The following is a 21,848-nucleotide window of genomic DNA, read 5'->3' on the forward strand; positions in this document are numbered from 1 at the left end:
ACACACTTAATTTTGCTGCTATTCATATGTGCCCTCCAATCAAAATATCCATCTCTGTGCTTGATTATCAGTATCCAAGACTCTTGGCATGCACACTGTGATCCATCTCCATGCTTGACTGCCAGTACCCAGGACTCTTGGCTTGCACACTGTGGAGCTCCACAACAGATGCTAAGCCATCTTCCTTTGTGTGTGCTGGGACGTGCTGATGATCTCCCATTACACTGCTCTGGAAACACTTTCCCTACTCTAAGAACTCCCTTATGTTTTCCTAGCAGTCTCAGAAAAATAATAAAAAAACCTTGTATACCAGTTCCTGCCAGCTGCTTCCTTTTGTCTCAAGAAATAGCCTTTTAGGCAAAATCCACAATGGCCTCAACAAACAGAAGGTGGCTTTTCTTGTGTCAGTGTCTTATGTGGAAACAACTTAAAAAGCTTCTCCCGTATAAGGCATAGCACTTTATACACCATTTTACAGAAATTCTGCTTTCAAAAACTCTAAAGAAAAGCCAGGAGGCTAAAGGATCCTGCTGACCTGCAAGCATTAGATTTTTGTTCTCATCTCATATACACACATCACCGTATGCAACACTTGAGTTACCACGCCTACACTGGGAGTTAGCCGCGTGCCCAGCGTCAGAGGTGACCATTGCAACCATTCTGCTTGATCTCTTGTTCGACTTCAGCCACAGAATTTCCTGCAACGATCCTTGTATGAATACAAAACCTTGTTTTAAACCTGACATTTATTTCCTGTGTTAATGCCTCTGAAGTGAAATGTAAGGTGGAAAGTAGAAAGAGTGTGATTGGCACGTGGAAGGATGTACCTAATGAAAAGACAATTAAGATAATTAACAGGTAGTATATATGCAAGGAATCATGCCTGAGTTCACAACAAAATGTCAGAAGCTGATTTTTATCTCTTATGATTTTTACAGTACTGTAAGTATATTTTGCTTGGAATAAAAGGTCTTCTGATTTATCGGAGCATGATCAGGCTCACGTCTGAATTGCAAGGGAACTTGTGCTCCTAAACCACTTAACTTGTTTTGGAAGGATTACGCCAGCAGTATACTTAAATTGGAATTTAAGAAAATTATTATCTGTTTATTACAAGTAGGCTTTAGTTTTGCTCTAATGTCACTGAAGTATTAGGCAAGCCACCCCGTTTCTCTGCTGCCTACCCCCTCTCCCACCTGAATGACATGCTGACTTATTTCCTGGCTAAAACAGTCACCGTCTCCCCATTTCCCTTAGATTCCTGTGAGTTTGCAACATGAATTTTTGCCTAATCTTATTTTTCCAGTTACTTGCACAAAAAGCTATTTGACTCACGTCTCAGCAGCTCACCTCAACTGTTTCCATAACACATATAGTACATAAATATCTGGACTCTTATGAGCTGTATGTTTGCCTCATGATCTCATTCAATGTGACTGGAAATCTATATTTAATTCTCTTCATTAAGAAGAGTTGCCACCCTGCACCAGAAAAAGTTATGGACATGTCTGAGAAGCAGTGCTGGGGCAGCTGCCATGGCCTGCTCCCTGCGATGTGGTGGGGATCTTGGAAGGGCAACAAAACCCACGAGCAGTGAGAGATCTTACACAGATCAGTGGCAGAAAGGCATGTTCCCGAGTATGGCATTAGTCAGAATCACTTACAGTGAGTAATTTCTGCCTTAATGTGCTATCATCACTCAGGATCCCAAGAAACTGGACAGTTTAATTGGATATCTGTTAATGAAGGCAGATTTCTTCATGTTCACCCAGGTTTAATTCTGGACTCTGTCAAATGAGAATGCTGCCAAGGAATTAACAATTTAAAAGTTTCTGTTCAGGTAATGAGAAAAATTACTGCTCAAAATAATATATTGAACTTCAAATTTAGTACCCCAAGCATGAATCTTATTTCACTATCCACAGTACAATAATTCAATTTGCTTTAAATTAAGAAAAAAATATAATTAAATTTAGCCTAGTTATTTTTTTATCATTTAATTTGGGACAGAAATTGTTATTCACAATGCCAGTCTGAAAATGAGTTATTGCTGTTATAATTTTTTAAAAACATTGACTTGAAAAATGAAGTTGTTGCAATATGGGTATGTAATCAGTTTATTTTACTGTAAGGAACATTGTTCAGTATGCTTTTTGAATTTAGGAATAATAAATAATTTCAAAATTTTGTTTTGAAACATAAAATTTATTAAAGGCCTCAAGATATTTTGGTCCAGATCAAGCTTAAATATATATTTAACTATAAGTACCAGACTGATGCAATGAAACCACAGAAATTATGTATACATACACAGAAAAGTTATTAGTTTGGTTAGTAAATCATTCCAGAATCAATTTTTAATTTCAGACATTTTTGTTTTGCTATACATAAATATTCACAGATCAATTTATTTAAACTGTCTTGGATTTGCTTATTATCTTGAAGTGTATCACATGATGTTGGCATATTAACTCAATTACCTGCAATGTTAAAACAGCTGAAGAGTGGTAGCTCTGTTTAAATTTATAAATTTATACCAATTTTAAAGACAGAACCCTGTTTCCATTGAAATCAATGGATTATTTTTTTTTTTAATTGTTTCAGGTTTTTTGCTCATTAGCTGAATTTTTATTTTGGTTGAAGAGCTGTGCCTGGGACAGCAGGGAACGGGTACTTTCAGCCTTCCTAACCTCCCTGGTTGCTCCTTTCCTGCCTGCTGCCCTCCGATGCTTTGCTAAACTGGGACATGGCAAACAATACCTCAGTCAGCTTACAGGGATGTTGTTATCCACAAGGGATAAAGTGCATCCCACATTAGTCTGAATGCCTTGGCCTCTGCATCCACCTTTATTGGTGGTGAGGGCAGTAAATCTGGTTCTGAGGGCAGCTTAAGGGCATTCTGTGGCAGAGACTGGCCAGATTTACCTGCCATTCACCATCATGCTTGCAGCAAGTAGGACAGCCCAGGGGGACAGGGCAGAGTTGCAAACAGAATTCCTATTTCACCCTCTCCCATTTCTCTGCCCTAGCATTTTATGGCAAGATTGAAAGGAAAACCGATCAAAGCTAAGCCTGGCAACAAGCATTTTTTAATTTTTGATAGGCTACAGCATGTGTAATCAGATATTTCACAGCCATATATCCAAAAAATGCTTGGTTGTCCTCAAGCTTCTCAAATAATTTGGAATGAGTACAGTGATAGAATAACCAATATATTTGGAAGTTAGTATGGAAGTCCTTTAATTTTGTATCTTTCTCCCGCAATATTTTGTAAAGGACAGAATTGCTGAAATGTCTCTGTATTGCAGCGTCCAAGGAGGATTATAAGGAGATGTTCTTTAATTTGTAAGAGGAATGGGTTACATATGTTTACTGCATAATTTATCATTCTTGCTGTGATTGTTGCCAAGGAATGGACTAATGTTGTTCCATTTCACCGCAGCAATTCAGTTGTAATTCCCATGTACAAATTGCATTCTTTTTGAATAACTGCTTCTTCCTACTTAGAGAGAAAAGTGTGACATAATAGATAAATATTTGTATGTCATAATATCTTGTTACTGCTTTACACAACCATTACCACACAAGGTAAAGTCCAACAAAAAAACAGATACAAAGACTGAATAAAAAAAAAAAGTTGATACATCTTTGTTTGGCCAATTTCACACCAGCATCACTGAAAGAAACATGTTGGCTAAATAAAAGAGTAAGAGACTCACTGGACTAATTCCCCTAATGCTGCTTTTCAGCCAATTCTCTTTACAGACTGTCCATATCAATGTAATCTGATTTTAGTCTTCTGTATGCATGCTTTTAATTTATCTATTACCAACTATTTATAAATTTAATTTTTAGGGACAGAAATAACAATGAAAGCAAACAGCAGTTTGGTAGCCAACTTTTTTAGAGCTTTTAGATTTTTTTTTACATTTGCTCACACTAGGGCAGGGGTCCTCAAACCTTTTAAGCAGGGGGCCGGCACGCGGACGAAGTGGCAGGCAGCCATCTGCGGCTGCTTGGTTCCCCCCCCAACCCCCGGCGGGGGGGTCTGTAAATACCGGGGGCCAGACTGAGGACCCTGGGGGGCTGTATCCAGCCCGCGGGCCGTAGGTTGAGGACCCCTGCACTAGTGGGTAATCATCCGCCCCCTTGACTCTGCATCCAGGCACTTCTGACTTAAAGTTATAGGACTGGACCAACTTTGCTTCAGATACGGGCAAGCTCTCCTGTTCAAAATGCTGACTAAACTGGTCAATATTTTTCTTAGGGTGTAAAAATTAATCTTTCATTCTTTCTTTGCATTGATCAGCTGTATCATTCTTGGATCAGGAAAATGCTGTGTAAGTCCTGCTTCCAAAAGATATGATTCAGAGTGCTTTGGCCAAGTCATTTGGATACTTGGAGATGACCACAGAAAAGTTAGGGTTCCCATGCCTATCCAGATAGATCTACATGGCCAATTCATACAATGTTCAGGTGTACTTATACCCATTCACAATTTTCATGTTATAAAAATACCACTCTGATGATCTACAACAAAACCTCCAGTTTGTTTCAGATCTTTAATTTTAATAAAGCATAGGAATTATTATCTTAGGATCAGTGGGGCACCTCATGTATGAGTATATTCTACCTATGCAGTATATATAGAGCACTAAGTACAGAGTAAGTGCTATGTATATATGAATATGGCAGTCTCCTTTAGAGGACCAGGTCGATGTAGTGTGGCTGTGAATCAGTTTGAGCCATTTGGATTCAGCAACAAGAATTTCCCCATGATCCTTTTTTATTTAGCAGTGTAGTTAAAACCTCAGATGATTTAAATTTACCTCCACCTGTGGTTATTTCCAGCACAAAAAGCAGCCAGTCAGTGATAAAGAAGCTGATCCCTGAAATCAGTGCGATGATTTTCATTACATTTCAGAGACTTCAATAAAGGCCCAGATGACCTGTTTATCTGTGAAATTGCTGCTGTCACTAGATGGATAAATTCCTGTATATGAAGGAAGATAATGGTGATGAGTTTGAGTTAGGACCGATATACAGCATCTACCTTGCTTAAAGAGATTCTATGGAAAATCCTGTCTGAAAATATAGAAAAATAGCCTCTAAACTTCCTCATACTGAATTAAATGATATATATAAGCTTTAGCAATTTTTAATTCATTTAACATGCTTACAATTTTTAGTATTGACTTTCTTTGCTACATTTCCTTACTAAGCTTACTTCTGTTCAAATCTTGAAAAGGATAATAAGTAAACAATCAAGTTTGTTAAAAGGTTTAGTGGATAAATGGTAATACTATGATTCTTGCAATTTACTGCAAATAATCATGTAGTCATGTGAAATTATTGTACAGAGATTTACAAAACTTGGTGGTGCCAATGGATATATTACTGGAATATTCTGTGGAGTAAAATAATTTTTTCAGGAAGAATCTGCAGCAATGTCTAATTTGGATTTTCTCTCCTTTGTCCATAGTTGCTGCAATTCTTTAACCCTTACAGCTCCCTGTAAGGCTGGGTTGTATTTAGCAGTTGTTGTCATGATTTAATACCAACCCAGTAGAAAGCAAAGATGACCAACAGCTAAGCAAGGCAGTCTTTTTTACAAAGTGTTTGTCATCAGAGCACTAGGTAGAAATTCCAAGTTAGCTCTCTGAAATTGATTTAATCTCGCATTTATAAGAAATGAGCAAAGACAGGAGAGTTGCACAAAATGCACAGCCTCACAGCACTAAAATCTCACAGTTAGTCTTTGTCTTCAAGTCACAAGGTCCTAGGGAGAAGGCTTTATGGCAAGGTTACAGTGAGAAACTCTAAAGGCATTGTGGAAGGTCAAGCCAGTCCTGCAACCCCCTGAAAAGGGAACATAAAGCAGCTCTCAGGCACTGATGGTTTACACCTGTGTAGTGGGTATAAGGATAGCTTTCCAACCATGAAAAGAAAAATTACTTCTGAAACATTTTACAGAAGGGAAAACAGAACCATTTCTATTGATGGCTTTCATAGGATAAAGGCGGTTTTTGTCTCTTCTCCTCAAAGCTTTCTCAAAGTCCATTGCCAACCTGGGGACAAGTCTGAAAGCCTGGGCTGCAGCCAGCCAAGCAGGGCCCGGTTTTGCCTCGACGCTGGCTCTTTGCTAGCAGGACTTTCTTGATATCAACATTATCTTTCTGCCTGCAAGTTAAAGGAGAGTGATGTCTAACACCTCTGAAGGAACAGGTTTCTCCCACAAGTCCTTGCAGAGAGCACAATTGCACATATAAAGCTACAGCAAACTCTCTGGGAAACCCTTGAAGTTTAACTCGGTGGGAATTATCTGGGAGTTATTTCTTGTTACAGAAGGTACAGAAGCACACAGGCATGTTTAGCATAAACAGTGTCATGACAAGCTAACAAGGATGTAAAAAAAGAATTTCCCAGATGGGTAAGGAAAGAAATAGAACTGACATATGGTGTAATACTACTTCCTAGTGTATTTTCAAAAAAGGTGGTATCCACATCCCACAAAGTCTAATTCCTGCTGGCAGGTCCTGACTCCCTTATCTATTGCAGTATTTCAAATACTTCTGTAAATGTGAAGGAGTTCATGCATATACATCATTGAAAACAAATCAACTTGATTTAAAATGTAAATTCATCAAGTGCATCACTCATTATTTATATTTATGGTTTACACATCAGTTGTACCCAAAAACCCTGCCAAGAATTGATGTTACCTTGCATTCGATCACTATTCACAGTAGAAATGGTCCTCTCTGTACAGTCCTGATGTGATGAAATATGTCTAGCAATAAATCTAGAAAATCAAATATTGTTTTCCTTAAGGATATTTTTCTATTCCTATTGAAGACATACTCATGTTAACTACTTATTATACATAATTGTATGAAATATGATTTTAGAATGTTCTATATTAATTTATAATAGAATTTACTTGACAGCTGTGTCAGCACTTAAGCAGCAGAAAAGCTGGTGAGTCCTGAACTGGGATGGCCAAAAAAAAAAAAAAGTGCTGTAGAGAAAAGTATTTATTGATCATTATGGGAATATTTTCTTTTTGACAGTGCTACAATTGCGCCTAAAGCTGTATTGTGTTTAGATCAGCTCTGAAATGTAGTATTATGAATGTACATTATTATGGTTATTATGGTTATTATATCTGCATTTACAACCTTTGTGCCTATCGTATAAGCCTCTGGACATGTTTACAACTGTTTTAAAGATGCTTTCTAATATCAAAGTCCTAAGAACTGGTAGCAAGCAGAAAAACCCATATTAATCAGAAGCTGTCCATGATAGCACTTGACTATTAAACAAATGCTGCACTTTTATTCTGTAACTGAGTACACTAAAGCTCCCCAAACTGTAATGGATATAGTGGTTTGTTACTCTACCCGCTCCCCATTTCTCACTATAAATCTATAAATATAAATATTTCTCATTATAAATCTTATAAGTGGACTTTTCATTACTACTGAAGATTAATATTTACATATCATAAATGGATTTTACTTTTGTGTGATTGGCACCTTTCACTTTCTTCTCTGGGACATGAAAACACTGCCTAATAGAAAAGACATTCTCACATAAGGCCACCCTTAACAGAGGTCTGCAATGTCCTTTCATGCCCTTATTTTATTGATGACTACACGATTGGAAGGTGGCTTTCGTTACTTTCTGCTGCATGCCTGAAATGTATTTGTTTTTGTAGGAGAAATAACCCTGGAATTTCAGTACTTTTGCATTGCACTAACCTTTATGCTAATCTTTTCCTGATAAGACATACAAAGCATGTTTAGACTGTTTTGGATCCATCATTCACATTGACTGCAAAAACCCACATAGATTCCAGTAGAGAAAAAGGAAGAAAGAAGAGAGGCAGATCAGAATATAAGTGCAGCATTATATGAAGAACTGGCAGAACGCTTCTCATAAGAAATATGCTTCCGAATTTGTACCTTAATGTGACTAGCAGCAAGTAAAAGGACACTTCAGCCTTGCTAAACCCAAGCACTCAAAGACCAAAAGACAACACCCCAAAAATAAGGCTGGTTTCAAGTCATGGCTTGCTTTATTATAATCCAATTTTATTGGACTTTTGAGACTTCAGTTCCATTTAATCTGTATTTCCAAGCTTTTCTCTGTAGCTAGATGCTCTGGAGAAAATACTTTAAAATATAGAAAAACACAGTCACATAACAGCTCTAGGTGGGAATCTAATGCCAATATCTCTAATCAAGACAGTTGGTACGACCAGGATGCAGAGTGATGAATCTAGATGGAAAGTACTCTGTTTGTTCCTCTAGTAGTGGTATCAGTTACAGAAGTAAGAGATAGGGAAAACATATTAATGAATTATCTTTGTTTCCAGTAAAGGCTTGCTTCTTGGATTAAGTTTTTAGTGCTATGTATGTTCCCTCTAGTTTTAAAAGTTTCAGGTGATGGCTTTTAGAAGTGCAGATCCATTCTATATCAACTGCACTCATGTACTCACACACTATTTTTTCTGTATATGACTCATAACAGCACACTTTTAGCTGTTTTCCTGTAGATACACAGACCATAACTGACACTTTCAAAAAAGATAAGTAAGGTTGTGATCATGCTTGTATTTTGTGTTACACTCTAAAACTTCCATTTTGCAGAAGCACTGTCTAAAAATCAGGTCTTTGAGAGATCTCACAGGTAATAGCCACATGTGAAAACATTGATCTCTGCTGTTAAAAATACCTTCTTTCTATTCAATATTCAGACTTTACTCATTATTCTTACAAAGGGAAAGGAACAGGTACTAAATGTAATAGAAAGGTTCGTTCAGAGTATTTTCACATAAGATAATGCAAAGGTTTTAAGACTTTCTCTCATTCCATTGGGGGACATAGTTATGCTGGCATATTCAATTAGTATCCTCTTTACTTAAGCAAAATCTCATAAGTAGTTTAAATAGAAAATTTCATCTGAAGAAATAGTGCAAAATATCTATTAATAAGCCCTATCAAAAAATAGCTTAATTCTCATCCCAGATCATCTGGGAGTGCAATGCATATTAATAGCTGATTTTAAAAGCAACGGAAATTACTAAAAATCAACTCCAAAACTAGATTTTGCATTTCCTCTAGACTGAAGAATTAAGATAGTTAGACCATATAGTTCTTTTTAACAATCAGAGCCAAATAATTGTGCAGGAGTCGCACAAGCTGTAATATAAATGTTAAGAGCAGCTATTTTCTTACCAGGAAGCACACGTCCAAGACCAGTGGTATTAATTCTCTTTGGTTTTGAGAAGCATAGACATACTTTATTTGGTCAGACTCTGCTTCTTCTTTTGTAGCCTGATGTACTAATAAGTAACTTCAAGCAGGTAAAAAGAAAAACATTGCAAAGCAATAGTGAGCTTCAGTTGTTCAACTTAAATATTTTGCTTGCTTTGTCACTGAAATTTCCACATTTAAATTTTCAATCCTCTTGTCAAATACAAAGTTGTGTTCATGGTTCTAATTCTGCAAGGAAAAGACTTACACTCACCTCCTCCTCATTATTTTTCTAATGTAATTTAAAACAATTTTATGAAAACATGGTTCCTCGTACTTAGTGAAATAGAACACTCAGCAAATTAATGTTATCCTGGTGTCTCATAATACTGTTAAGAAATGTCTCAAGCATTTTGCTTGGCTTTATAGCTTGTGAGACATTATGTTCCCTGCAGAGATTATAATTTTCAAGGTGCAAATAGATTTTACATGCTTACCCATACCTTCACCAAAGCACAATATTGAAGACCACCCAACATGTACAGCTTTTTTTTATAACTTTCATCCAACATACTGCACAGAACAGCTGGTCTAGCACAAGGTAAAATAATATTATCATTTTCTGTTACTGACTACTACAAATTGCAACCCACATTAAAGGGGGTAGGAGAAAAGCCATTGAATGTTCCCTTCAATTACTCAAACTGGTAATATGTGCTTTAAACTGATTATTTAAGGTGAATTATTCTGTTTCCAGAGAACTCCAGCTACAGTTAAGAAAAGGTTAAATGACAGAAAGGTAATTATGCAAACTTATTATTGGTTAAGGTTAGCACACACAGGGGGGGAAGAAGGAAGGATGAGAGAAAGGAGCAGTCATGTTGGGATTTGATGAGGTATCTGTCACGTGAGGAGAGACAGGAGTGATTTATTTTACTTGGGTAACAACTAGGAACTGTCCATTTGTTTCCTGGATTGTGAATCTGAATTGCAATCTAAAGATACACAGTATGACAGAGGTTAACAGTTTAATGCAGGGAAACAAGGACCCATTATTTTCATTCTCAGTCATGATCATGATCATGATCATTTCACTTTACTGCAAACAGACCCCAAAGCACAATCACCTCAATCTTTTTTTATTTCAGAATAGTCAGCTGCTTCTCTACAGAAGTGAGTCACATAAATACAAACGGTTTTGCTTCCCTGCTTTGGCTCACTCACCTGTCTAATAGTTCCGGCACAGTGTTCCCTGTTTTTTTTCATTTTTAAAGGTAATTCAAATGAGAAACTTGGCTTAGTTCTTAAATGGCAGTAAAACTGATGGTGAAAAGCCAGAATAATCGACTATATTCCAAGAAACTATATATTCTGAAAGAAAGGCATATGCCCTCCATCCAAGTCTTATTGCTGTTCAGGTTTAACTATTGGAAATCCGCAAAAAAATAGAGAGACAAGGTAAATGTTGGACTTGTGGTAATGAGATACTTGAAACATGGTACAATTGGGGAGGGAGGGAGGGGGGAAATGACTCACAGAATACAGTATTTGTGACAGAAGATTTGAATGCTGAGTAATGAAAAGAAAAAACAACTCTGTAAAGCCAGCATGTCAAAACCCACTCAAAGCTGTAATTTGCTTGGAAAAAAAAGCTGGTCACTTCCAGTAATCAGAGTCCCATGGGATACTTTAGGTACATTGCTGAAGTGCTGGCACACTGCAGTGACTCAGATTAGTGATAGGGATCCAGTTTCCTCTGTTAGGTGATAGAAACCATTGCTGTACCAGTAGATTTGGTATTTTCCAAAGAAGGCATGGGGCAACAGCCACATGAAACAGTTAATAAGAATGAACATGAATTACACCTATGCAGTGGAAGGCAGAGTTTTGCTGGTGCTGTTCACCAGGCACCTTTTCAAAATTTCTATTGCTTTGAGATTCCACTGATGAACTACTGACCTGACCTCTTTTTGACTGAATAACCTACCATATATGGTTATGCCCTCTCCCTCAACATTTGAGCATTTAAGTATACTACTGGGTGTTTTTTAATCAGAGTAAATATTTTATAATTCTGTTTTATAAACTCAATAACTCAATCACACCTGATACATAAGATATGCTACTGTTTGTACCATTGCAATATTTAAACTATAAAAGACAAATTCTCTTCATAACTTTATTGGCATCTAGCTAGAATAAGGACACTGAAATTTGTGTCAGATTTTTGATAGAATGGGCCCAGACAAAGTACTTTGATTTATACTACTATTACTGGAAGCAGTATTTGGCTCAGCATCTCTGGACAGCACTAACTCTAAGCATGAGAGCAATGTGTATGTCATTACTAATGGCTACAGCCTCAGTAGACAAATTAAATCTGGAAAGTTAAATGACTAGGAAAAAAAGTACAGAGATAAAAATCCTTCATTTCCACTCTTTATTTCATTCTTGCATCTTTCAGCAGGGAAAAATAAGTCTACAAAGATTCAGGATGAACACCACCTTCATGGAAACCATCCATCATAGGTAAATCCCAGAGATGCGGTACAATATAGAAGCCCAAATTCTATGCAATAACCCATTCCAAATGCTGTACATGTAATACGGTTGATAGCCTATTACCTTAGTCTTATGCACAAACCAAAATAACAAAATTAACAAACCAAGCCAAGTCCAAAGCAAGCAAAACATGGAAAAAGTGTTACACAGTACAGTAATGTTCCAGGACTCTGTAAAGTTTTGGACTGCTTTGAAATCATCAGTGCAATGAAATTCAAAAGTTTTGGTTTTAGGGGAATATGTTCTTGAGAGCTCTGAGTGCAAGACTGCTGCGTTGTGTTTTATGATAGATAACTTACCATCATTAGATCAATTGCTCAGCTATAAGTAGCAAGGATAAAATATTTATTATTTGCAAATATATAGTACTTGCAATTGATGTAGCAAGCATGAAAAACAGCTGTAATGGTACCTCACTAACTTTTGTTACTTTTCATGTAACATTGGCCCTGGGGGTGGCTGGTTATCAGGATGGGATTTGGACAGAAGTGCTCCAAATTCCCTCATTCTCAGTCTCTTGCCAATTAAATGGCAAGCTTCAGTTGATGCCTACTATTTCAAAAGTTACAACCCAAAGTACCAGCTGCCAAAATGCTGTTCATTTTTTGTTTTTGTGGAACAGACCTGCATGGGTGATTTAAAAATAAAACCACACAAACACACACACACACACAAAACCAAACCAAACCAAACCAAACCAAAAAACAACCCCCAAAAAACCCCAAACCCCAAACAAACAAATGAAAAAAACCGCCAACCCAACCAAAAACATTTGCATTATGGTCTGAGGCAGCTGGTATTCTTGCTACTGTGTTGACCATCAGCTGAAGTATGGTCATTTCACTCTGTTATCCTTTATTTTTCCAGGACAGGCTTTCATGCCACATGTCAGATAAATACCATGAGAGACAGGATTTGATTTTTCTTTCCCTGGATGATATGGCTCATCGTTCTATACCATCAAATGGTCCATGCACAAATATCAATACCTCTCTTCTTTCATTTATAAAACATTGCTCACTCTGGAAACTGGCAGGTCTCATTTATTGACAGAAAGTGGGCACTAATCATAACCATGGAAAGGTCAAAGTATTGCTCTGAACAACATAGACAACATAAGGAAACACCTGCAGGAGTGGACTGATGATGTTTAGTTGATCTTTTAGAATTAACAAAATAATATAAATAAAATCAGGATTATTTTTGGTCAAAGCAGAAACAGTTGACTGTGTTGTAGACAACCATCATGATGGACTTTTTTGTGTCCAACTAATTCAACTAATATTCAGCTAGTATATAGACAAAATCTGCACTTACCAGAACTGATTGAATACTGTAAATAACTTAGCTGTCATGCCTATTTATAAAAAATTAATAAGCATACTGTGTCTCAACTGTTATATACTTTATCTATGAATATACTAATGAATAGGTACCCTATTTGCTATGGATATTGAAACAATTTTATGCAAACTCTGTGAAGTATTTATAAGGTTTAAGGGAAATTTAGTATATACAGTTATGAGTATTTGCTCCAGAAACCTAGTTCAAGGCAATTATACACATTGAAATTGGAAACAGAAACACATGCTGTGACCTTCTGGTACAGGTTCAGTGAACACTGCTTAAATTTGAAATTCTAAAATGTTTGACTGATCTCCCTACAGAGAAACTGCAGCAAAGAATTATCTATAAAAAAAGTTTTTTCAACAGATTCTAAATGGAAGGTAGTCAGGCTTTATTTGTAGAGAAATGCCAGGTAGGTGCAAAGAGCTGAAAGTCAAAAATAAACATATTTGCAATTATTGTTTCCTGAGATAGGCATCTGCTGACCAAAACCTTGCAGGTTTTTGGAGGTGGTTCTAACTGTCTACAGATGACAGAACTAAAAAATCAGATTTTATCCATAGAGATATCCTTATGCTTACATTCTTTCATTGTTATATCTAAATATAAAATTAGACTAAGTATGGATTTCTCCTAAATTTGATTTAACATGAGAAGCTGGATTTGTTTAAGGTGGATTAGGTGCATGGAAATAGAGGATATGGACTATAGTACCGGCAAATATGATGAAGATATGGAAGTTTTATCTGGTATTTGTTGTAGAGTTCCTGATCATTCGTTTCGATGTGTTCTCAGTACTAATTATTTGCTCTTTTTTCATACTAGTAAAACAAATAAAAGCAACTGCTACGACACTGCAAGACAATGGTGGGTTTTTACTGGTGCCTTGACTGGTTGTCTGGGAAACAGTTGTATCCCCTGCCTTACCCTAATGTCTACCTCCCTCAAAAATGAGGAGATAGAGGTGTATGTGCTGGCAGCAAAAAGATTAAGGAAGAACAACTTTGTGACTATAAGAAGTTAGGGGCCAAACTGCTCAGCACTGGTAAGCAGTGTAGTGGGAGATCCTAAATAAAATGTAGGAGAGAGCTCTTGTTTCTGACAAAGACTCTCTTGATCTTGAACAAATGCAATAATCTCTCTGGGCTAGACTGAATCAACAAAATCAATCCACTTTTCCTCAGGGGAGGTTGTGTTTGAAACAGTTCCATTGTGTCTTTCTTCTCACTTGGAAAAGCTGCTCCTTGGATAACTGCCCTAAAGGGCCTATGCTGTGGTACCTGGAAGGCAAGAAACATGATCATGCATATTTACTTCAAAAGTAAAGTGTTAAAGCAGCTTTACCTACACCGCAAATCCCAATCCAGACAACATTAGAGAATCTGTTCTGTTGCCTGGTTTTGTAGAGTCATATGTTCAGTCACTTTTCTTTGAATTTCCCATTTACATCATGAGGTTAATAGCATCAATCCACTCCTTGAGAAGCTTTTTTTTAAACTAAATTAACTGTTGGAAAGCATCAAGCATTTTACAAGCCAGTACACATGGAGACGTGCAAAGTATCACTGTCAATACTTCCACCTCTGTAACAAAGTGCAAATATTGAGATGAGGCATGTGGGTGCCCTACAGTTGTGTACTGTCTCACTTAATCTCTTATTTTAGCATCTGTGATGCTGTAACCATAAAGCTCTGTTTGTACATAGATACACTAAGTCAGCTGGTCTAAGAAAAATTACTGCCTCTTCCTAAAAATGCTGTGTAGCTAATACAACTTAACTGCCTTTTAAAACAAATCTAAAAAGCGCCCTCTGGTATTTCATGTTTCTTCAGGAAAACATATGGGCGTTAGTTCAAGCTATTCAAATAGAGAGAAGTATCAGTCCATAATCTGGCCAGTATGCACATTTAGGACAAACTGAAGATTATTAGTTGGCTGATATCAGGTTCAGATTGACATAAAGGTTTATGTTCTATGGAGTATTTCTGACAGCTTGTAGACATCTTCAGAACAAGCTTTAGGAGCTAAACTTTTGGTTTTGCTAGAGGTTTATGCCAGTACATATCAGATGAGTAGCTTGGCTACATCTGTAACTACAGTGTGATGACCTGACTGTAATTCAGTTGAAGTTCAAGGTCTGCTTTAGTAACTAATAAGAATTATCAAATGTTGCCAAACTTTTCTCTGCCTCCCCCCCCCTTTTTTTTTTGTTTAAAAGAAACCCCTGAAACAAACCCCAAAGCTCCAAGATCAATCTATATCAGTCAGTGCAATTAGAAAATATAACAGTAAAGTGTAAGTTAGTTTCACTACATATTGAAATCAACAAACAAAAAAGCTGTTAGAAATTACAAGGAATTTAAACTTGGATTACTTCTGTTACTTTTGATAAGTAGGCACACGCAAGATGTAGCATAAAACAGATATTATGATACTTTCATGGAAAAAAGATGGTGTTATATTTATGTTCCAAATAATACTTCATTTTTTCTTTTATGAGAAAATACCATCAATGTAAACATCACCAATCTAGATGTAATACATTAAAAAACAAAAAAAGATTTGTGATGTTGGTTTGCTTAATATCCTTCGGAAGTTGCCCTGAATAGAAGAACAATACAGTCCAGCACATTTTGCCACATTCTGCCTATTATGGGCTAAGTACTTCACAAAATAAACCTGCTTCACCCCATTGCAGTGAGTGGGAGGTTTCCCATTACTTTTCATATAGAATTTCAGGTTGCTATTACTTGGCAATTTGATAGGAGTCCACAGAGCTGTTACGCTATCAAGTAGAATAAGCAAATTGGGCTCCATGTTACTGTGTTGTACTGTTCAGAGCATAAAAGGATGAAGATGGGGTACCTAGTAATCAGAGAAATGTCGCAATTTCCCAAAAGTTTATTGCATTTTAAGGTAGGTTGGGTTTTTTTAATCTGCACATTTACATTGGGAGGTGCAGCGTTTGCTGCTTGTTCTTCATCACATATTCACCTGTTTAAAACGTTCCAGTCATACAGCCAGGTAGGCAAATTATCCAATCACACAGCAAATAGTCAGAGTTACCAGTTCACAAATATGCCACAGGCTGACATTTGTTCATGCAAATTCCTGGAAGAATACTTATGAACAACAAATACATTAGTAGAAATCTGAGTCAGATTATAGATCTGTGTTGACCAGTGAATGTCAGAAAAGCTCGATCCCTAATTTTTTTTAATTCTGATAGTGCTTCTGTTCTCTACTGCAAAGATGAGTCACTTTTGACTGAGTTGCTGACAGGAACGGTTTTAATGTTTAATTTTTCTTGCTATAGAGAAAACCTTGTTTAGCTGTGAATGCCCTCAGCTGACCAGATGGACATAATGCTTCCTCATATATGTGAAAGTTACACTTACAAAGGACAGCAATGAGCTTGGAAACAGATTCTTAATGTTGCATTAGCTTATTGCTAATAAATAGATAAAATTTAACCATCCTCAGTTAAAAAAACAAAAACATATGAGGAAAGTGAAGCATAAAGGGTTAAGCAGTTTCATATTTTGTCAGAACAGGAAAAAGTGTTCAGACTGCTATTCCAATGGCAAAATTGTAAACAATCCCTTTTACTTCCAGGTCACCAAGCAACTTGCTTCCTATTAATGCCAGGCACATGTCCTTGCACATCAGGGAAGAGTTATCTGGTTTAACCTTATGCTTTTTTTTTTTTGTTTTGTTTTGTTTTTTTTTTGTTGATTGCTTTGGGTACTCAGAAGCCTAAAATTTTAATGCTAGCCTTTGCACTGACTCATAAAGAAAAAGCAGATCCATTAGCCTGAAGTACACAGTGCAGAACACAGAACACAGACCCATGTATTTTGGAAGTAAGTTTGATTCCACGTTTTCCTTTTCTGCTGACTATAGCTATTTTATCTGGAGTGACTACCTTTTTCCATCCTTGCTTACCAGAATGTATTGCTATTGCACAGTTACCTCAGGGCAACTTCTACACTAATAACTAATAACAATCAAAGGTGAAAGAAATTGAAAAGAGAAAAAAACCTCTCCTTGCTTTTCTGTATGTAAATGCTTTTGGTTTTCATCCATGTAATCAATCTATATGATCAACATGGGCTTGCAAACAGTATGTCCTACATTTTCAAAAATATTTGAATAATATAAACAATACTGCAAATATAAAGTAATAAAAAATACTTTTCATATTCTGTATGTATAGTAGCCATTGAGTTCTTCAAAAAGTTGGCTCAATTTCAGACCATACTTTGACTACAAATTAGAATAATACACAGTCTTCATGGCAAATAGATTAATAGAATGAAAATACACCAGTAAAAAACCAAACCATTTGTAAGTTACGGTCATGAACTCACACTTTTGACAATGTTTGCCAATGACTTTACAGCAAATCCAAAACACAGTGTTGGTGAAATTTGGAGGTAACTCACAGAACAGGCACAGATATTTATGCACAGAAAGGCTTCAAGGTATTATCATGGGAATGATTAAAGAAATGGGAACCATGACTGTTCATAAAAGACAGAGAACTGTATGTATTAAACTTATCCCTCACAAAAACCCTGGTTTGGTTAGTTTACAAATACTAACATGAGCAACATTTGGAAAAGTATGGAAGCTAATCAACAGCCTAGTAGACAAAATATGTGTATTTATAGCTGAAATGTGAAGCTACACAGAATGAGACTACAATAGACAAGGTGCATATTACCTAGACTGTAGAAAATTGGCTACTGGAACACTCGAAACGTTGTAGTAGCTGTTATATTATGGCTGCAGGGTTTAAAACCAAGTTTGGCCATTTTTTGTAGCTATTACACAGTAACTTGGATGGGATTTAATTCAAGGAAGTTCCACAGCCTGTATCACGAAACTCAGTGAACACTGTGGCCCTATTTGGCTTTTTATCTTGGGAATCTGTGTAATATCAGAACTCCATCTTTCTTTGCACAGGACTAGGCAATCAGCCATCAGAAAAATCTTGCTTAGGCAGTTTGCCTAGTGCTTTGGCTGTGAGTTTTCTTCTCTCATGCTGGGTTGCTGCTTTTTTCTGCTCTCAATTTGTAACTCCCACAAATCTGTCTTGGAGTACATTTGTGTAAAGACTGCTGCTTCTACCCAAGTGCTTTTTGATCAGTGATAAAGAGGGCTATGCTGTTTGCACTGTTGCTATGCGCGAAATTTTGTGCTTCAGTCCATTAATGTGGAATCTGTCTCACATTTCTCTCTGATTATTTTTTTTTTAATATTTTAGTATAGAACTTTATTTCGAGCTTTTCATGCTGTGTAATGGGCCTCTTCATGTCAGGCTAAAGAAATGCAGAGGAAGGAATAAATCTTGCTGTGATTTGTCCTTTTGAGAAAATGGGTTTGATCCTCATAAAGGAAAGGAACATCTCAAAGCCCAAGGATCTTAAAATCCCATGGAAGCCACATGTTGGCAGCCTTCCTTCCAAGTAGCAGAGCACCACATGAAGTCTCTCATTACTGGCTGAATATGACTCATCTCTTCACAGAAGACAGGGGATTTTACTGTTTACTGTATTTTACTTTAACAGAGTTAAAGTTGTGAATATAAATAACTGTTTATCATTTTAAAAGTGCTGAATAGACACTGATTGCAATTACTTTGGTGTAAATCTGAAGTACCTTTATGGAAATTCAGATAAGGATACGCCCTTTAACTCAAAATGAAACTGGTCAGAAATATTATTTCATTGAGAGTGAGGCCCTGAAAACAGAGAGAAATGGTGATGGTATCAGATTTTTTTGACAGAACTAACTTGAACTTGTTTTGGCTTTTTGAAATAGAGCATAATAATTACATTCATAGGAGCTGGCTGAGATTGGGCAGCCAATTCACAGGTGGAAGGAACATCTGACTAAATCCCTTTTAGCAGGGAAGCAGCCAGTGCATGCTCCTGGCTTTTTGCTGGATTCATTTCCATCTGCCAAAAGCATTGTTGCAAAATGATGGGGGAAAATAAACACAAAACAAGGCATGCTGGAATTTTAACTAAAACAGCATCTTGCCTGAATTTGGGAAAGGCTAGGGGTAGCACTGGAGGACCTAGTTCTTTCCCACCTGCAAAACAGTGGAAAAGGAAGATTTTTGCAGGCTTTGTCTGTAGTTCTCACATTTTTCTGATATTTGTTATTTGTTTTTCAGCAGTCATGAGGACCATATTGTTGGACAAGAGCCCCATTCTTTAGGGATTTTGAAAATGCGAACAGAATTCTGGGTCTTGTTCCAAGGAGATAATATACAGTGGTTTGTAAACATTTGCAAATGATGTCAAGCTCTTGCTAATAATATTTAAGAGCTGACAAGTTTCAGTTTACAGGCTGAGTTCACAAATGAGGCATGTCACTTCTGGATAGATATGGCGTACCAGGACTTGCTGGCCTTGATAATGTTGTAAGTAGAAGTCCAGAATGTAACTTTAGTGCTTAGGAACTAAAGGTAAGAGTGTGCAATGAGAACTGACCAAGTGCAGTATAGAAGAATTTACTACAATCACTTCTTTTCCTGATCTCCATTAATTAATTTGTTCCTACTTAATAATTACAATAGAACTAACAAAGATTATAACCCAAAATAAGTGTAAAAGACAACTGGGTCCTCAGGGTTTGATCCATATTGAATCTCCTAAAAAAACTCACAAAATCTTTACAGGCTTAGAATGGCCGACACGGCTTATTGCCACCCCGGAAGGTTTCTGTATAGAGGGCATGCCAGGCACGTTCTTGCTCCCTGTCCTGTTGGGTCATTTTCCATGCTCCATGTATTTCTGACTCCTAAAATAGGTTGTTGACAGCCAAAAGCAGCCACTGTGCCTAATTCCTTGGTCCCTTTGCCAAACTCATCACTGGCAAGAGGTGAACCCAGCTCTGAGCCCGTAAGTTAAAGCTATACTATAACTTACACCAATTTGCTTACATGGCTGTCAGACCTCTCCAAATTCTGCCTTGCACATTTTACATTTCATCCCATTCTGCCTCCTTATTTTATATTGCACTTCTCTGTATGTGAAAGGCAGTTATTTTTTTCACAAATAAAAAGACTTTTCAGAGAAGGTGTTGTAACATTCTTCTTTCTGACCCTCTCCTCCAAGAGGGAGCCCATCCAGCTTCTTGCTTTTGAAGAAAAAGGTAATTTGCATTTCTTTTACAGAAAAGGAAGTAAGAGCAGAAGGAGTGGAGGTCTAAGATACTGAAACCTACTGTTTGCAGCAAACATTTGCTCTCTCTCCTCTTCCCTCCTCTAAAAGGCATTGCAGGACCTTGTTGCTAACTTGAAAATCCCCTCCCTTCTGGAAAAGAAGTAGACTATATCCAGGTATATCCAGATATACAAGTTCCTGATTTGAGCAGTACAGGGAACTGGAGAGCAAAAAAATTATCCTAGAATTCATTTAAAAAAGCAATAAAAAAGATATTTTTAGTAGCATCAGGTGTAGGTCCCTGGAGGAGGAAATGTTAGTTGAAATTCATATGAATGAAAATAATTGTATAGACATTATACACCCTGACATTCTATCAAGGGCAAAGCAACGCCATGGACAAGTAAATAGTAATTGTTTTTGAGCAGAAAGAAGCAATTGTGGCTTAATGATACTTCCCAGCTTTGACCTGAGTAATTCACTACTGAACTCCCTACCAACCTGTGTTCCTGAAAAGACTGGCCCTGATTCAGCTTCCTTTATTTCCTCTGTACAGCACCAGCTTGTTTAATGCATGCAGTGAGAAACTACATGAAAGATAAATTTTCTTGTTGCATAAAATAAAATGAAACTCAGGCATGTCACAGCCTTGAAACACTTCTTCATGGACTGCATAATGGGTTGGCAGATATGAAGGTGGATGTTTTTTAAAACTTGTATTTCTGTTCATGTTCGTTTGACCTACGGTTGTGTTCTGCGTATATAAATGCAGAATGATGAAATGGCTGAAGCTATTGAATACTGTTTAGAACATTACTTAAGGTATACATTTCAGTTCTGATTGTGAACTGTGTCTGAAGCCTTAGATGGCTGTAGAAGCTGGTGTCCCGAACCATGCAAAGGTATCATTCAAGTGCTGGATATTCTCTGTCCCTTGTCAGTGTTTTGCCGTAGGAACCTATACTCTAACACCTTCTGTATTAAAACCAGTAAGATCCTTGAATTTATGATTATATTCTCTTTCTGTGAGGAGATGCATGTTTTTCCTTTTTTTCATCCCCCCCCACCCCCTTCACTTTTCTTTAAAAAAGCAAATGGAAAAGAAAATAAGCAATATGTTTTCATGCAAAGATTACTTTTTTTTTTTTTTTTGTAAGCGTTCATCTGTTCCAGCTGCTTATTCCTCACTCAGAGTCATAATTCTCTGCCTACCACATCACAATTAGCAGTGGAGAAGTCTGGGATTTGCATTCAGGGGATTATGACTTTCACAGAGGAAGAGGCAGCAGGAGTGAATGAAGTATACAACATAAATCCTGTCTTCATGCAAATATATTTAACAATAAAAGCAAGGTTTCACACTCTAAAAAAAAAGAAGAAAAACATGCTTGCAGTATTCTCTAAGACATCAAGTGAATAGAAAAGTCCAAATCCCACTGAAAGTTAGACTCATAACTCTTTTTAGACTTTTGAAAAAGGGCATACAAAATATTTTTCAAGTTTT

This window comes from Falco peregrinus, chromosome 1, assembly GCF_023634155.1.
Source record: "Falco peregrinus isolate bFalPer1 chromosome 1, bFalPer1.pri, whole genome shotgun sequence".
NCBI classification, from domain to species: Eukaryota; Metazoa; Chordata; class Aves; order Falconiformes; family Falconidae; genus Falco; species Falco peregrinus.